Source organism: Equus caballus, chromosome 16 (assembly GCF_041296265.1).
Source record: "Equus caballus isolate H_3958 breed thoroughbred chromosome 16, TB-T2T, whole genome shotgun sequence".
Lineage (NCBI taxonomy): Eukaryota > Metazoa > Chordata > Mammalia > Perissodactyla > Equidae > Equus > Equus caballus.
The window spans coordinates 17,124,121-17,141,252 of record NC_091699.1 but is presented as its reverse complement, the minus strand read 5'-3'; the positions used below and the strand labels follow the sequence as shown (position 1 = coordinate 17,141,252).

The 17,132-nt window shown below is 46.4% G+C and overlaps 2 protein-coding genes across 17 annotated transcripts in view; both read left to right on the top strand.

The window, feature by feature from the left end:
- ATG7 (autophagy related 7) overlaps window positions 1-17,132 on the top strand; it is a 350,453-nt gene that overhangs the window by 56,233 nt on the left and 277,088 nt on the right. The gene's annotated exons all lie outside the window — the stretch shown is intronic.
- The window catches only part of HRH1 (histamine receptor H1), a 97,512-nt gene that overhangs the window by 73,398 nt on the left and 6,982 nt on the right, over window positions 1-17,132 (top strand). For 4 of the 15 annotated variants that reach the window (XM_070236867.1, XM_070236868.1, XM_023619755.2 and 1 more), the window contains one exon: window positions 16,894-16,957. The exons of 4 other annotated variants lie outside the window; for them this stretch is intronic. The gene's annotated coding sequence lies outside the window, so the exon portion shown is untranslated. Of the gene's footprint in view, window positions 1-13,881; window positions 15,230-15,353; window positions 15,559-16,893; window positions 17,046-17,132 lie in introns of those variants that run through there. 7 more of the 15 variants (XM_023619754.2, XM_070236865.1, XM_070236866.1 and 4 more) reach the window with 6 other exon arrangements.

Below are 17,132 nucleotides of genomic sequence, written 5' to 3'. Positions count from 1 at the left end.
GTTTTTCAGATGGGCCAGAGTATAGTGTCTAGGGATGCACATTTGGGTAATAAAACAATTTTAAAAGACACAGGAAGCAATTCCTGAAAAGTCAGGAGAGTGGTTCCTTGTGGGGCCGGGAGTGGAGTGGAGCACACGCTCAGCCCTTCTGGGATTGGGGGCAAAGTTCTCTTTCTTGACCTGGGTGGGCTTTGCCTTGCAATAATCCATTGATTCATACACTAGATCTGTGTGGTTTTCTCTGTCTATATTTTATTTTGCAAAAACAAACAAAACACAAAACCGCTTTTAAAAAGGAAGTGAGGAGGGGTGGGGTACAGAGAGAAGAGTCACCCAGACCGGGAGAGAAATCCAAATTCTGCCTCCTGTGAGCTCTGTGACCTTTGGCGAATTACTTAACCCGGGTAAGCCTCAGTTTCCTCAGCTGGAAAAGCAATTATAATAGTACTTAGCTCCCAGCCTTGTGGTGGCAGTTTGATAAGACGATGTAATGTACTGCCTAGCACCACGCCTGGCCCGGAGCAGTGCTGTCAGTGGTAGTTGTCGTGGATGCTGGACGCAGTGTACCTGGCAGTGAGAAGCCCCCGGGCCGCTGCCCCTGACCTGCTGCGAGATCTTGGTAGCGGCTTCTCCCTGCGGTTGGATCCCTCCTGGTTTTCCTGACATCCTCGTCCCTTGTAAGAACGGTAACTGAGGCTAGCGGGCTGCGTGCTGGGACCCGCGGTGCTCAGGGCTGAGCCTGCCCGTGCTTGTGTTTCCTCCAACGATGTGCAGAGCTCTGTGCACCCTGGGGAGCAGCGGGCGAGGAGAGGCAGGATGACCAAGCCCCCCCCCCCCCCCCCCCACCGTGCGCCACGGGGCCGTGAAAATGCGCCCAGATGCTCCGCGGAGACAGTAACTTGCCTTCTGTTGTTCAGTGCGGGGAAGATAATGCTGTTTTGACCCTTCTGGTCTTGGGGTGTCCCCTGTAAGCCTTGTTTGCCCTGTATTGCCTTTACCCAGTGGCGTGACCCTGAAGAACAGACAAGTGGAGGGTAATTACAGCCACATCAGGAAGGGCCACCGGCCTGTCACAGAGTTTCTTTTCATGGTGGGGTTTCATTCAGAATCCTGCTTCCCCAGAGCTTGAAAGAGATGACTGGCCAATCCCTGATTCCTTAAATGAGCTTGACAGGACAAAGCAAGTCCCATGAGTGCCTAGAGTTGCCACTCCCTGAAGTATCTGGGCGCGGGATATGAGTTCGTAAGAAAATTTAATTTAATGTGTAACAATTCAGTCAATGCACTGGCAGCTCCTAGAAGACACTTCCCTTCAATCTACCCTGAATTCCCAGGAAGGTTACTTCTAAAGATCCCCTCCAACCAATAAATCCTGTCCTGTGAGGCCCCCTCAGCCTAGCGTGCTGTAAGCAGCTGCTTGGTTTCTTATTTACTTATAATTGTGGTAAAATAGGTATAACATGAAGTTTACTATTTTCACCATTTTTTAGGTGTACAGTTCAGTGGCATTCAAGTACATTCGCATTGTTGTGCACCATTGCCACCATCCATCTCCAGGACTTTTTTCATCTTGCAAAACTGAAACTCCACCCCCATTGAACATCCCCATTGAACATCCCCATTGAACTCCCCCCTCCCCCCCCCCCAGTCCCTGGCAACCACCTCTCTTTCTCTCTCTGTGAACTTGACTCCTCTGTGTGTGAGTGGAATCAAGTATTTGTCTTCTTGTGACTGGCTCATTTCACTTAACGTAATGTCTTCAAAGTTCATTCATGTTGTGGCATGTGTCAAGATTTCCTTCCCTTTTAAGGCTAATAGTCCGTTGTATGGATATACCACATTTTGCTTATTCATTCAGCCATTGTTAGACACTTGAGTCGCTTCTACCCTTGGCTATTGTGAATCATGCTGCTGTGAATATGGGTATATCAGTGTCTTTTTAAAATTACCCAATAATCTTGATCAGGAAAGTTCTCTTGGCAGACATTTATGAAAACTATGATTATTTTCCATTTCCATTCTCTGGCTTCCATGATTGCTTTCCTAAGAAGCGAAGTGGTTCCCATGTGATTGTAAATTCCAGGTGTTGTGTGCAAATTTGACTAAAATACTGAAATCTGAAGCTATTTGCCTATCACCCATCCATTTGTTCAACTTCCTCCAAGTTCACTGCACTGTTTAAATTGCTTATAACCAGTGGAGGTTTTAGTGAGTTCTGGAAAATGGGAAGAGGGAAAAAAATCTGTGGAGAAAAGTAGGATTGAAGCAGGTGCCCATTTAGGAAAAAGATGACAGGCCACCCAGAAGCAACAGTGGTCTGAGTTTCTGACTGGCGACATGCTGTGTGGCCGGAGCCAACTCATGTACCTATGAAGGCAGAGCAAGTGGTTCTCTGTATCCACTGCAGTTTCAAGCCACTGGGAAGTGTTCACCCTCTGTCTGAAGGACAAGCTCCCACTTCTGATCAAGGTACTTCACATCCCACCGGTAAGCATGTTGGACACTCGACATAGTTGTCCACATGTGTCAGAAAGAATTTCCCCTTTTCAGAGCCATGCTCTTAAAATGCAGATGTTCCTTAAAGAGAAATCTGAATTTTTGACCTATAAGGACTTTTAGGGTTCGTTCTGCTTTATTATCACACTGTGCTGTGAGGGTCTTCGGGGGAGTCTGGGGCGAAGAGAGAGGGAAGAGCCAAGCACATGGGGCTCTGGGTCTCCCACTTCTCCACTCCAACCAGAGCAACCTGCTTTTATCGGTTTGATACAATTTTTTACATGAACCAGTAGCTGCAATACCAAGAAAAGACAGGAAAAGTTTGAAAGGCTCTGATCTATTGCAACCCCCTTGTTTCATGGAAGAGGCCCAGAGAAGTTGAGAGAAGAGCTCAAAGTCACACAGCAAATTTATTCAACAGATATTTTCTAAGCACCCACCATGGGCCAGATGCACAGTAAACAAAGATGAGTGCACAAATCCCGTGCCGTGAGGAGTGCAGCTCTTCTCTCTAGGATAGCCCCTCTGTATGGGGAGCTGTCAGTGAGGAAGGAGACAGCCCTCCCCCGACCCACAATATGTTCCAGCCTCATCATCCTCACCCCCACCTACAAGTGGTGGCTGCTCTCTTGTGCTCGCCAAAGGGAACAGACAAGTGTGCTCCTTAGGACATTGTTCCCCGACCATCTCATTTCATCCTTGCCGAAGCTCTGTGAGCTGTGTACCGTTAAAGACAAAAGTAGTCAATGATGCTTCTTGAAGATGTTCAGGCCGCCTTTATTCAGGACATTCGTTGTAGGGTTAGGGACCACAGCAATGGGATTCTAGAGTCGGGGAGAGAGATGGGGCTCAGGTCTGAATATGGTACGGACAAGTGGAATTTATAGCCAAGGAGCAGGGCTGGAGTCAGTGGATGGAAAATGACTGAAAAGAAACATCAGGGGAAAGGAAGGTTCTGGCTAAACTGACCTCAGAGGATTCTTGCCAAAGCCAGGCCAGGGTGATCACGCACCTGGGGGCTGGTGCTGATGAGGAGCCTGAGCAGGTGTCAGGGCGGGGTTCTGGTGAGGCTGACCCGGCAGGGTTCTTCCTGAACCCAGATTTTACAAGGAAGGGCACAGATGGCCTAGGAGAACATTCAGGAGCCTGACTAAGGTGTGGTCAAGCAAAGAATCTTTGTCAGAACCTAGTGCGTGCTAAGCTGTGCCAGCACCTGAGGCTCCAAAGCTGATTAAGACATGGCTCCTGTTCCCAAGGAACTTGCAGCCCAACATGGGAGAGCAAAGCTCTGCATGAATGACCACAGCACAGAGTCAGCGCTGAGTGCCAGCAGGAGGGATTGGTAACTTCACCAGCTTGGAGTTCTGGTTGGGGAGAGAGGAGATGCATCCAGCTGGGGGAACTGGCATTGGAACTGCACCTCTGTTGTCTTCCCAACTTTTAGGTGATGAATTTGGATGTTGGAGTCAGGCAGCCCTTGCTTCAAAGCCCATCTGGGCCAGAAAGCTGTGTGAGCTTGGGCAAAGGATGGGGACAGTCTCATCTGACAAACGTGGGTAATAAGAATAGTTCCTACCTCAGGGGGTTTCAGAGAGGATTAAATGAGATGACGCATGTCCAACTCTTGGCCTTAATAAATGTAGCTCTTATTTCCCGACTTAAGAGCTCAGGTGCTGGTGGGAGAGAAGCATTGCAGACCGAGGCGGTGACAGGCTCGGGGCAGAGGGGAGAGCGGGTTGAACAGGACGCTCATGTGCTGGTGCCAAAAGCATGGAAAGGATGGTGTGCTGAGAAATGCCATGGGAAGGGTGGATCCAGGCGACAGAGGGGACCCCTCCAATCCCAAACTGAGGACCTGGGTCCCCTGAGCTCAGTTATGAGCTCTAATAGTTTTCTTGTAGATTCCTTAGGATTTTCTACGTACAAAATCATGTCATCTGCCAACACAGATAGGTTTACTTCTTCCTTTCAAGTCTCAATGCCTTTATTTTATTTTCACGCTTAGTTGCTGCTTTTAACTCCTTTTGTGACTTGGTGAGAACCAGGCCTGATTGGACTCAGAGAGAGGGACAGACCACCCTTTGGAGGGCATCATGAGGGAGGGTATGCAGGCACAGCCAGGCGAGTGCCAGGTGCCTCTCTCAAGCTCCGATGTGACACAGGCTCCCAGGCATCCCCAACTTGTGAGCAGAGAGGAGAGCGCAGGTAAATGCTTTCCTGCAGCACTCATAGCTGGAGCATGTTTCTGGAACATTCAGTGCCTGCTTATTGAGCACCTCCCTGGTTCTTGGAGCTGAGGACACAGAGATGACTCAGACTTAAATGTGACACCCGCAGTCTGATGAAAAAGTTTGGTCAATAATTAAGGGATTACAACCCAGCTTGACACAGTTTAGAATAGATGTCTGTACAAAGTTCAGGAAAACCCTGGAGAAGGAAGCAAATGAACCCTGTCTGGTGGAATTAAGAAAAGCTTTAAAGGAAGTGACATCAGAGCTGATTGTAAATAATTAATTGAATGTCTCGCCAGGCTGAGAGGAAGAGAAGGCATCCCTGGCAGAGGGAACAGCATTTGCAAAGGTAGGAGGCTGTGAAAGAGCTGGGCCTCGTGGGGAAAGTGGAGCATCAGAGGATGAGGCTGCACCTGATGTGGAGTGCAGATGGAAAAGGCTCTTGTATGACAGGGTCAAAGGTTTTACCATGCAAACAGAGTAGAACCTGTTTTTGAATGTTTATCTCTTGGGCTTCTGTTGTACTGATTGGAGTCAGGAATGAAGAAGAGAAGGCACTGGGGAAGCTAGGTGCATTTCTGAGAGATGCATGGTGCCCTTCGATAGGTCAGGAAGCTTGGAGAGTGAGTGAGAGAAAGAAAGAGGTCATAATGTGGGAGCCAATGCAAGCTCATGTTTTTAGAGGGGGAAGGGAGATGTGACGGTGAGCTGCTGACACAGGAAGTGGCACTGTGGGGTGATAGATGAGGGAGAGGTTCTTTAGGATTTTTTTTTTTTTTTTTTTTTTTGCCTCTTTGAGAGTCTTCAGTAAAGATTTAAGTTATTTTCCAACTTTTTTCTTTCTGGATGTTTAACTTGAATTTCTTCTGAATGTGATACTGTGGTTAGATCAGACGCAAGACAGCCCTGTTTTATTTGGGTTATGTTTGTATTATACATGGGGGGTTATTCTATGGATGCTGTTATGTCCTGACAGCAATGGCAAACCATTAAAGAGTTTCAGATAGGAGAAAGAGGGGATTGGATTTGTGGCATTAGAAAGAGTATCTAGCTTCTGTGTGTGGAATGGGCTGAAGCGGCCACGGCCAGGATGCAGACGGTCAGTTAGGGAGCTGTGAGAACAGCTGAGAGGAGATATTATCCAAGTCTGCACCAGAGCAGCCGTGGCACAAATGGTCATCGTCTCTGCTCTTCAGTAATGCGTAATGCAAATCTTAAAGCAGGCCTAAGTACGAGGGGACAGCAGCGGGAAGGGAGTCCCCTTTCTCTGGATGATTAAGGTCTTAATCCTATCCCGAGGTCTTGGGTTTTCTTTGTGCAAACACACACCTCGCAGGAGGTTTACTTGAGCAGCTCGGGGCTTTAGTCTGCCTGCTGAGACTCGCCTTCTCTTCTGCAGTGATTGGAGAGATCCAGACGGGACCACTTTCTTCTTGGTCTCTTGACTCACACCCACCCTCTAGGAACTTTCTCTCTGGGCGTGAATAGAGTCTGTCCTTACATTTGCTCAAGGAAGAAGCCAGAAGGTAATGTTTGCTGTCAGTCGCTAGGGAGATGATTGCTGTTGGGACTGGCCAGTTCACCTGCAGGACAGAAAGTTCTCGGATGAACTAGGACACAGCCCCGGCTTCCTCTAGGCACGTTGGAACAAGGGGGAGAAGGGCGAGTCTTACTTGTGTTTCCATCTCCAGGAGCTTGGCTGAGCATAACACCTGGTATCGCGCTATTGCTTAATTAATACTTCCTGAATAGGTTTGTGAATTGGCAAACATGAAACCCTGAAAATGGTCACGTGGGTCAGGACTGTGATAAGTTAAAGGTGGAATTTGTTCATTCATTCATTCCTCATTTATTGAGTTCCTCCTACCACTCAGCTTTGGGTTAGGATAATGGTTCACAACCTTGGCTGCATCTGGAGAATTTTCAAAAATCCTGAGACCCAGACCACACTCCAGACCAATTAAATCAGAATCATGGCCAAAAGTGGGACCCAGGCATTGGTGTTATTTTTAAAGCTCCCCGTGTGATACCAATGTGCAGCCAAGGTTGAGAACCACCGGGCTAGGTGCTACGGTTATAGGCGAATATCATATTGTCCCTGCCCTTGTAAGGATCAAAGTCTAAGTGAAGGATACCTGAATTCCTTCATTCGTTCATTTATTCGTTCAGTAGAAGACAGAGAATTAAATGCCTTAATAGAGATATGGAAACAACACTGTGGGAACCCAGAGGAAGGAATGTTTAGATGTGACTAAAGGATACAGGAAAGCTTCAAAGAGAAAGGAACTTTTAAAGTGGGTTTTGTAAGGTGAACAGAAGTTCATCAATATCTTCCTTCCTCCACTCTTCCTTCCCTCTTTCCTTGCCTCCCTCCCTTCCTTCCTCTTTTCTTCCCATATTCTTTATCAACCCCCCCTTTCTCTTTTTTATCCTTCTCACTTTGTTCCAGGCAAGCCATGAAATAGGCCCAGAAGGAGACAATAGCAAACAAAAATGAGGTCCCAACCCTCAAGGCACATCCTTTTCCTGGAGTAGGAAATAACATGTGCAGAGCCCCAAAGGCTGAGAGAACCTGGGGTGTTTGGGGACCGTGACTTCATTTTTACTGGACTGTAGTGGGCCAGACATGAAGGAAATGTCATGCCAGCAGCCTAAGGAGTTTGAGCTTTTCCTTAAAGGCATTTAAGAGCCAAATAATTGTATGATGAGATTTAAAATAGTGTTTATCACATTTTAGGTGGTCTCTGAAGTGGCTCTAAATGGTACAGAGATGTGGCATTAACGAATGGTGACTCACACTTGTTTTCGATCCTTCTGCTTACCTCCGGGAGAGTCTCAGATTAGCGCTCTATATTTACGTCTCTTGCCAATTTTAGGAAGTTTTCAGCCATTGTTGCTTCAAGGACTTTTTCATCCCCACCCTCTTTCTCATCAGCTTCCAAGATTATGATGACACGATGGTTTGCTCTTTTGTTATAATCTGACAGGTCCCTGGGACTCTGTTCATTTTCCGTTTCGGTCTGTTTCCCTCTGGTGTTCGTACTGGGTAATTTCTGTCTTCTGCCCTCCAGTTCACTGACCCGTTCTTCTGTCCCCTCCATCCTAGTGTTGAGCCATACCCTGAGCTCTTTTCAGTTATTGGATTTTTCGGTTCTAGAATTTCCATTTTCTGCTGCTTCTCGTCTTCTGTTTCTTTCCTGAGACGTTCTCTGTTTTCATTTGTTTCAAGTGTGTTCACATCTGCACGTTGAAGCATATTTATGATGACTACTTTAAAATCTTTGTCAGGTAATCCTAACGTCTCTGTCGTCTTGGCATTCGTATCTATTGACTGCTTTTAAAAAATTCGGTTAGAAACCTTCCCATTTTTGATAGGTGATTTTCCACTGAAATGTGGACGTTTTAGGTATCATGTTACAGGACCCTGGGTCCTCTTTGGGGCTTCTGTTGTGTCTGGCCATCTGTGACGCTGCTGCTGCTGCAGGGAAGCAGGAGGCAGTGGGGAGAGCCTGCACCACCTCAGCACTTCCAGGTGGGCGTGGAAGTGCAGACGCCCCGCTCAGCTTCTGTGGCACCTGGAGGGCGGGGGTCTCCATTGCAGATGAGCAGGCGGGGAGCTCTGGCCCCCACATGGCCTCCAGGGATCCCTCCCTGGCTGGGAGGGATGGATGTGCCTCTTACTGCTCCCCTCATGGCCCCCACTGACAATCGGGGCTGCAGGTTGGGTGCAGGGCTTCCCTCCATCGGATGGGGATGAAAGTCCCAGCTCCCTGCTGGGGGCTGCAGGGACACCACCCTGGCAGGGGGCTTGGGGTGCCTTGTTGCAGCCTGACAGAGGTGGCAACTTGGCTCCCCACTCAGCCTTTGCTGGCTAGGACGGAAACAGGGCTCCAGTGTTTTCTATGGTGTCTGGCTGCAGTAGGGCAGATATTGTCTAGAAGTTTTCTGTTTTGCTAGACTGCCCCTTTCCTGGCTAGACACAGCAGGCATTTGTTGGGGTTTTTTTTTTTGTCTGTGCCCCCTGGCTTTTCTGAGTTGCCAGCTTCTTCATCGCAGACTCTCAGATACATGTGGCCAAATGAAAGCCCGGGGAACTCAGCGCTGTGCTGTTCTGCGGGTCCTGGGGTTCCAGCTGGGCTGTCTTTGCCTCTCCACCTTTCAGAGTCATCTTCTGTTTGCTTTAAATATAGTGTCCAGGGTATTTAATTGTACTTAGCCGAAGAAGGAGGAAAGGCATCTGTGCTTCATCTTCCCAGAAACAGAAATCTCAGTAGGTTTTAAAAGCTCCCCAGGCAGCCAACGTTGAGAACACTGGTGTAGGCTGCAAGCTCCATGAGGGCAGGGATCGTGTCTGTCCTCCTCCTATCAGAACACCTGTAACTGACAAAGAGCATCTCTCAATAAAGATTTTTTGGATGGATGGAATGGACTGATGGAAGGAAGGGAGAACGAATGGATAGATCGGTGAATGAAGGAGTCCATGGAGAGCAGAACAGAACCAGCAGCCAGGCTGATTCACACTCACCCATGTCCCCATGCATCCGTCACACTTAGGTCCCTACACATACATTGACACTCACCCAGACCCCGGTTTAGAGACGTCTGGCCTCAGAACCAGTGGGAGGGCTTGACCAGCAGGTGGCGCAGCGGAGCCCCAGGTGTGGCCGGGGCACAGCCAGCCACAGCGTCACTTGACTGAAGGATTCGGAGACATTAAAGAAACTCCTAATTACCTAGGAGCTCCCTCTTGTAAACATCGCATCTACCTCTCCTTTCTCTTCTGCCAGCTCTTTTATTTACCTCAATATCATAAATAATTTTTTTTTCCTCAGGAAGAGAATGGCCTGGATAACTTTAGTCTTTGAAAATTCCTTTCTTAAGGCTTAATCTCCAGGAATTTGGAACCAAAAGAAAATAGTATTCATCGTATCCCGAAATGATACGTGTGTGCGCTGGGCCTCGTGTTGTGTGCACTGTCCTTGTCTACTGTTAGCACGGATGTTTGTGCTTCCAATTCCGTGAAACCTTTATTTGAAGTCTTTATTGACTTACCTGTTTCTCACCATAGGGAGAAGGGGGGCAGGGAGGGTGGGAGGGGGAGGGCTCTGAAGCTCATTCAAATGTCTTAGAAGGTGGGGGTCACTTGGGCCTTTAAGAAACTTGCTCTTCAGTGGCCCTTGGATCTTAGTGCAGCACACGAAGCCCTCTTTGTTCCAGAAGCCTCTGTTTCCACCTCTTTAAAATGAGGGCAAAAAGGGTTCCTTTATTGTGAAGTCGGCATCACTGTGAGGATTAAATGAGGCAGCACCGGCCACCTCCCAGCCCGATGCTGGTTCGTAGAAAGTCTTTGAAATGCTGCTTTTCTTTTCCTTCATTGCTTTTCAAGGCCCGAGCGTGAGAGGTCATGGAACGGGGCTTTTTATATTTCTTTTCGTTGCCATTTAGTGATAATTATCCTTCAGCTTCCCTTTTCTGTGCCTAATTTTTAAAATCCCAGCCTGTCACACCAGGGGTAGGAGATAGAAGAAGCAGACAAACAATCAAACGAGTCCAACCTCCCAAACTCGTAAGGCAAATTATAAAGTGAAAGAAGATGGTAGAGGTGCAGGAGGAGAGGGTTATGTGGCTAAGTCATTTCTGTACTTCCGCTTCTGATAAATAACTAAGAATTTGTGTGTAACATCTCACTGTGCCCCTTTTACAAGAAACCATGAGATACATTTTATCTAAAACTTAGTACCAGCTAGAGTTGTCCTTCTGCTAAGCAACTAAGTGACACTAGACTCTTGTAATTGATCCTGTTTCCCTCTTTGCTCTGGCTCCTGGGAAACTCAGAGTGAAGTTTGTGGCCCAACACGAGTGGCTGTTTGGGACTCACCCTAGTTTCATCCTTGTTTGTCTAACACTTCTTTATTTTTATTTTTTTAATCCTAGTGCCTGGTAGGTATTTTGGGGAGCAACACTGGTATATACAGAAGTAGGTTTTGAAAACAGAGAGATCTGGAAACCCAGGCAGCCTCTTTCTTAGGCCATGGAATTCTTTTCTAAAAAACTTTATTGAGGTATAATTTACATACCATGAAATTCACCCATTTTAAGTGAATCATGCAATTCAATTATTGTTAGCAAATTTACAGAGTTGTACAATCATTGTCAGAATCCAATTTTAGAACATTGTCATCACTCCCAAAAGACCCTTTCCCATCCCCACCCCCAGGCCCAGACAGCCACCAATCTGTCTTCTGTTTGTGTGGAGTTGTCTATTCTGGACATTTCATATGAATGGAATCAGACAATGTGTTGCCTTTTGTGTCTGGCTTCTTTCACTTAGCGTGATTCATGTTATAGCAGATGTTGGTACTTTCTTACTGACAAATAATATTCGATTGCCTGGATATCCCATATTTTGATTATCCACTCACCAGTTGATGAACATTGGGTTGTTTCCTCTTTTTGGCTATTATGAATAATGCTGTGAACATTCACATACCAATTTCGTGTGGACATATATTTTCAGTTCTCTTGAACTATATATCTAGATGTGAAATCTCTGAGTCATGTGGTAACTATGTTTAATTGTTTGAGGAACTGCCAGACTTTTCCACCATGGCTGCACCATTTTGCATTCCCGCCAGCAGTATATGAGGGTTCTCATTTCTCCACATCCTCTTCAACACTTATTATTATCTCTCTTTTTAAATTATGCTCATCCTAGTGGGTGTGAAGTGGTACCTCCTTGTCATTTGGATTGCATTTCCCTGATGACTAATGATGTTGAGCATCTTTTCATGAGCTTAGGAGCCATTCCTGTATCTTCTTTAGTGAAATGTCTATTCAAATTCTTTGTTCATTTTTAAATTGGATTCTTTGTCCTCTCCTTATTGAGTTGGAAGCGTTCTTCATCTATTCTGGATACATTAGATATATGGTGTATCAGATATATCATATAGAGATATTTTTCCCATTCCATAGCTCTTCACTTTCTCAGTGGTGCCTTTTGAAGCTCAAAAGGTTTTTAATTTTGAAGTCCAATTTAGCAATTTTTTTCCTTTCTTGGCTGTGCCTTTGGTGTCATATCTAAGAAATCTTTGCCTAACTCAAGGTCACAAAGCTTTTTTTGTATGATTTCTTCTAAGAGTTTTAAGAGGTTTAGCTCTTACATTCAGTACCATTGTCACCTGTGAGTTAATTTTTGTGTATGGTGTGAGAGAAAGGTCTAAATCCATCTTTTTTGCACATGGACATCAGCTGTTGCAGCGTGTAAATCATCACATTTGTCTGCTGCCTCCCCCTCTTCCTTCCTCCACTTCGGCATGCCTGGAGATGAGCAACGCTGCCCCTCGGTGGCTTCTTCAGCCCCCACCTTCCCATCACTTCAGTTCAGGAGACCAACAGACTGTCTTGAAAGCACAACCCCAGCTCCAGCTTTCCAGAAGAGAGAATTGGGCTGATGGGCCCATTTGGGGGCGGATGACGACCTCTGGTCCAGTCACAGGTGCCCCGGGGTGGGCGTTACACAGTTTAACTATGGCTGCCAGGGCCCACCCCTAGGTGGATGCTGTGTCTCAGAGAAAGAGGCTTGTTGTGAGCTGGGCAAATACTCTAAAAGTCGTCCGCTCTGGGGTCGTTACCTCATCTTCCGTACTCTGGATCCCCCTGTGAACTAGCTTGACATTTGCAGCTCAGGGCTCACAGGTCATGTCCCCAAAATTGGTTCTGCTTGACCTGTGTTCAAGTGTTCAAGAAAACAAATGAAACAGTTGAATAATTAACAACATTTAAAAACTAAAAGATTTCATGTAAAAATCCAGTTTTTGTGGTTCATTTAAAAAATAGGCAGATCTGGACTTGCAGCAGTTGGTGGCATCTGAGTGGCAGCTGTCCTCTTTGGACAGAGAATATACTTGTCAGCTTGCCCCAGTCCCCATCACACCTTGTTCTACACACGGCCCCCTGTTCTTATTAATTTTTCCTCTCTGACTCTGTAGACTTTGGAATGTGTACCTCCACCCCCAGAAGAAGCTTCGGGGCCACTGTCTGCCCACAAGGTCCCCTACCCAGAGGCTGACTGTTAACCCAGCCCTGCCCTAGATTCTAAGTCAGCCACATTCCTACAGTACTGCACTCATAATGGGATTTTGCTATTTGCAATCTGCTCTCTGCACCGCTGCCAATGGCACTGATAAACCTGGATGTTTTATGGAAATTATGCCCTGGCCAGACTCAATGACAATACACAATCCTTGGGGCACCCTTATGCATGGCGCCTCTTTCTTCAGAATTAGAGCAAAGACATCAATGTTCTGACTTACTTGACGGGAATAACCATCCAATACAAATGAGGCAGACGGTGGAGCAGTTTGGAACGGGGAGTGGTGGGAGAGGCAGTTCAGAATATAGCAAGAAAGAAATCCCAAACTTTCACTTTTTACTGTAGAAAATAAAAGGTGTGCCAAGAATGTGGAAGACATTTCTTTTTTAAACATTTTTTTGATGGAATAAGTCTGTTTTATTTTGTTTTTTAAAATGAGTGCAGCTAGTTCTTGTTTTGCCTATTATAAAACTAAGGCATTCTCATTGTTGAAATTTTGGGAAATACAAAAGATAAATCTTTATCTTTCTTGATCATCATCCACTACCCAGAGGAAACCACTGTTAATATAAGATAATAGAAATTCACTCTCGCTCTAAGCCTGTTAACAGAATTGACATCATCCTGTACAAACAATGTCTGTTGTAAATTTAATTTCCTGATAAACATTTTCTCATATCATTACTGGCACTCCATAAATGTGATTATCGATGACTGCATGATATTCTCTTCTGTAGCTATCCCATAAAACATTTAGTTCCCAAATGTTAGACTATTTCCTTTTATTTCCTATTGTATATAAATGTTGCAGTAAGCATCTTTGTATGTAAATCTTTATTCATGTTTTGGATTACCATGAAAGAAATGTCTAACAATAAAGTTTCCAGGAAAAAGTAGAAAAGTTAGCTGAAATGTATCAATATTCATCAATAGAATAAGTCTTTTCTCAAATTTCTGTTGGTTTAAACATCTTTTTGAAAAATATGCCCACACCTTCTGCATTTAGGTCCCTCTTGCTGTGTGTTCTGCTGTTCTTTATCCATGTGTGTCTCATTTTTTCAGAGGTCATCCAGTAAACTTCTGTTAAGCATCTATCGTGCGCCAGCCTGGTCCCAGCACAGGAGAATGGCAGCGAGTGTAAAGGTGTGGGCCCTGCCGTCAAGGTGGTCACGGGCGTCGCACTTCAGAAACAGAAATTGTGGACACACGCCATGCCTTAGAGGTGCTCCCTGGTTAGTTGGGGAGAATCAGCCAAACAAGAATGCTAAGATAAGTGATGGCAAGGGGAGTGTTAGAAGTGTTGTGGGCACACAGAAGGAGGAGCAGCGAAGAGCTTCAAGACAAAAGGGTGCTCTGGGCAGAGGAAACAGCGCAGGCCAAGGCATAGAGGTGTGAACGAGCCGTGTTACATCTTGGCCCCAACGTGCCTTTCCAGACTTGTCATTCTGCGCTCCAGTTACTTCCAGTGATTCCCTCCCAATTCTTCGAACGCAGCTCTGTGCTTTTATTCTTTCTTTTACTCATCCTTAAATTCCTCTCCCTTCCTCCCAGTCAACTTCTACTCATCCTTCAAGGCCCAACTCACACGTCGAGGCTTCTCTGATGTCCTTTCTGACATCCGCACTCTACCCTGGGAGCGGCTGTTCCTCCCTCCTCTCTCCTGCCACCTGCTTTGAGCTTACCTCAATCATCACACTCGTCCCAGCTGTACAGAATTTTTAATTCAATTTTTTAATCCTCTTTGTTTATCTTTTGTTTTCTTCTCATTCTAATTGACAAACTCCTTGAAGTCAGGGGCAGTGTATCAGTTAGGATTCAGTTTGGCTATGTGTGATAAAAAACCTAAGCTAACCCGGAGGTGGAGAGTCCTGGCTGGTATGGCAGCTGCATGGTCATCAGAGACCTCAATTCCTGCCAGGTTGCTGCTTTACCTTCCTCATTTTGTGGCTTCCTCTTGGTGCCAAGACTGTTGCTTAAACTCTATACATCCTATCAACATTCCAGCTACCCAGAAGAAAGAAGGGCCAAAGAAAAGAACACATCCTCCCTTTAGGGCTGCTTTCTGGAAGTTGCAAATTACATTTTCATTGGAACTTAGTCACATGATGACATAGTCACCAGCTACCAGGGAGCCTAGGAAATGTAGTCTCTATTCCAGGCAGCCGTGTACTCAGCTAAAAAGCAGAAGTCTGTTGCAAAATAGAGGAGAACTGATATTGGAAGACAATTAGCAATTTCTGCCACAGTGGAAAACAAGGAGAGGTCAAGGATGATTGCTCTGATCCAGCCTGGGCTGGCTGTGGGATCATGGCGTCACTCACCAAGAAATGGAAGAAAATAATAGCTGCTGGTAATTGAACACTTCCTGTATGTCAGGCACTGTATGAGATGCTTTGTCCACATTTCAAAGGTGAGTGAAACTGAGACTTGGTGAGGTGAGAGATCTCGCCCAGCTAATAAGGCAGAAACAGGGTTAGAGCACAGTTTACTGCTTTACAAAGCCCGGGTTCTTAACTGCTGTTCTATTTTGCCAGCCAAATAAGCTCCAAGCCTCCTGTGGACCAGCGTTGCTGAAATGGGAGGGAGAGTGGAGAGGGTGAGGCCACTGAGAGCAGCATTTGGTATATAGCATCTCTCCAAACCCTCCAGTTCCTCTTGCCTCCCCTCCCTGGCTGTCAGCAGAGATCCCTGCCCATTGGTGTCTGTTATCTAAAACCAGTGTCTGCAAGTTTTTCTTAGGTAAATAATTGTCATTGGGAAAGCAGGAGTATTTCTAATTTGGAATCAGATCCAGGCCACCTCTTGTTGCGTACCTCCCATGACAGGGAGCTTACTATCTCTCCAGGTAATTCATTGCATTGTTAGATAACATCTATTTTTAGAAAGTTCTTCCTTACCTTGAGCTGAAAGCTGCATTCTTTGGCAGTTCAGGTGCATATTCTTCAGTTAGATCAGTGGTTCTCAACTAAGGATCATCTTGACCCCACTGGCAATGTATAGAGATATTTTTGGTTGTCCCTGGGAATGCGGGGAGGGTGGTACTGGCATCCAGTGAGTAGAGGCCAGGGATGCTGCTAAACATCCAACAATGTACAGGACAGCCCTTTGCAACAAAGAATTATCCAGCTCAGAACGTCAATAGGACAAAGGCTGAGAAACTCTGAGTTAGATAGACCTAGGTTTGATTCTTGGCTTCACCATCTGCTTCCTAGCCGTGTGACCTGGGGTAAGTTGCTTCCCCCTTCTGAGCCTGAGCTGACTGCTTCTTCATTTCTACCTGGGGGATCATTGGAAGACCTCCCTGTGGGCTTGTGGTGGGCATTTAATAAGGGATACAGCTTTCCCCCCGCTATCTGAAAGTTCTTTATATGCCACTTCGCTTTTATGAAAGACCTATGTTAGTACCTGTTTTCGCTAACCAAAAGAAATCTGAAGAAGATTTTCATTTTTACGGGAAAAGCGAAAACAGTGTGCAGCATCAGTCTTGCAGTGAGCTGTTGTAGGAACCGGCGCGCGCATGGGCGGCTCCGCATCAGGCCGCCAGCTCCGAGCCGTGGGAGCATCTGGGCTTTATCTCCATTTATTGTGATGAGTTATTTTTTGGGTGGGGGAAGGCTAAACTATTTTTCCCATATAAATTACTGGTAATTGCTTGTTCGCTTGACGCCGTTTGGGGCTTCCGAGAAGTTTCGGAGGAACACAGCGCTTCTGGAGAGCAGGGCCTCCCATGGAGGAAGAGCCCAGGGCTCGGCTCAGTCCTGTTGTGGCTGCTCCTGTCACCGTCCTAGGATGTGCAGGAACCTGACTTTGTCTGTTCATTTGCTGGCACAGGACCTGACTGGATTAGATGATTGTCTCTCTAGGAAAAGTCCCGCTGCAGCTAATGGTTTTGGAATGGAGCCATTGCCTTAATTCAAAAATGATGGCTTGCTCTACACGAGGCTCTTAAAGAAAAAGGGTCCACTTCTGCTTGTTACCAAGTCCCCCAGGGTTAGCAGAGCTTTTGTACCCCTGTCTCAGCTGGTCCTCCCCACAGCCCGGGAGGGAGGTAATAATATTTTCCCTACTTTACAGGTGGGGTAATTGGAGTCCTGGCTGTTTACCCAAGCTCCACCCAGCCCAGCAAGCAAGAGCCCTGGTGAGACCTCTCTTCCTGCGTCCCCGCTTCTCTAGGGACCCAGTGCTGTAAAGAACCTGCCTTTCTTCCCGGGATGCCCTGTCCCAAGGTCCGCTGGCTGCTAGCTTCCATTCTCCCCAGAGCACACTGTCTCCTCAGCACCATCTCTGTTGGCTTGGCCTTGACCCTAGAGAGC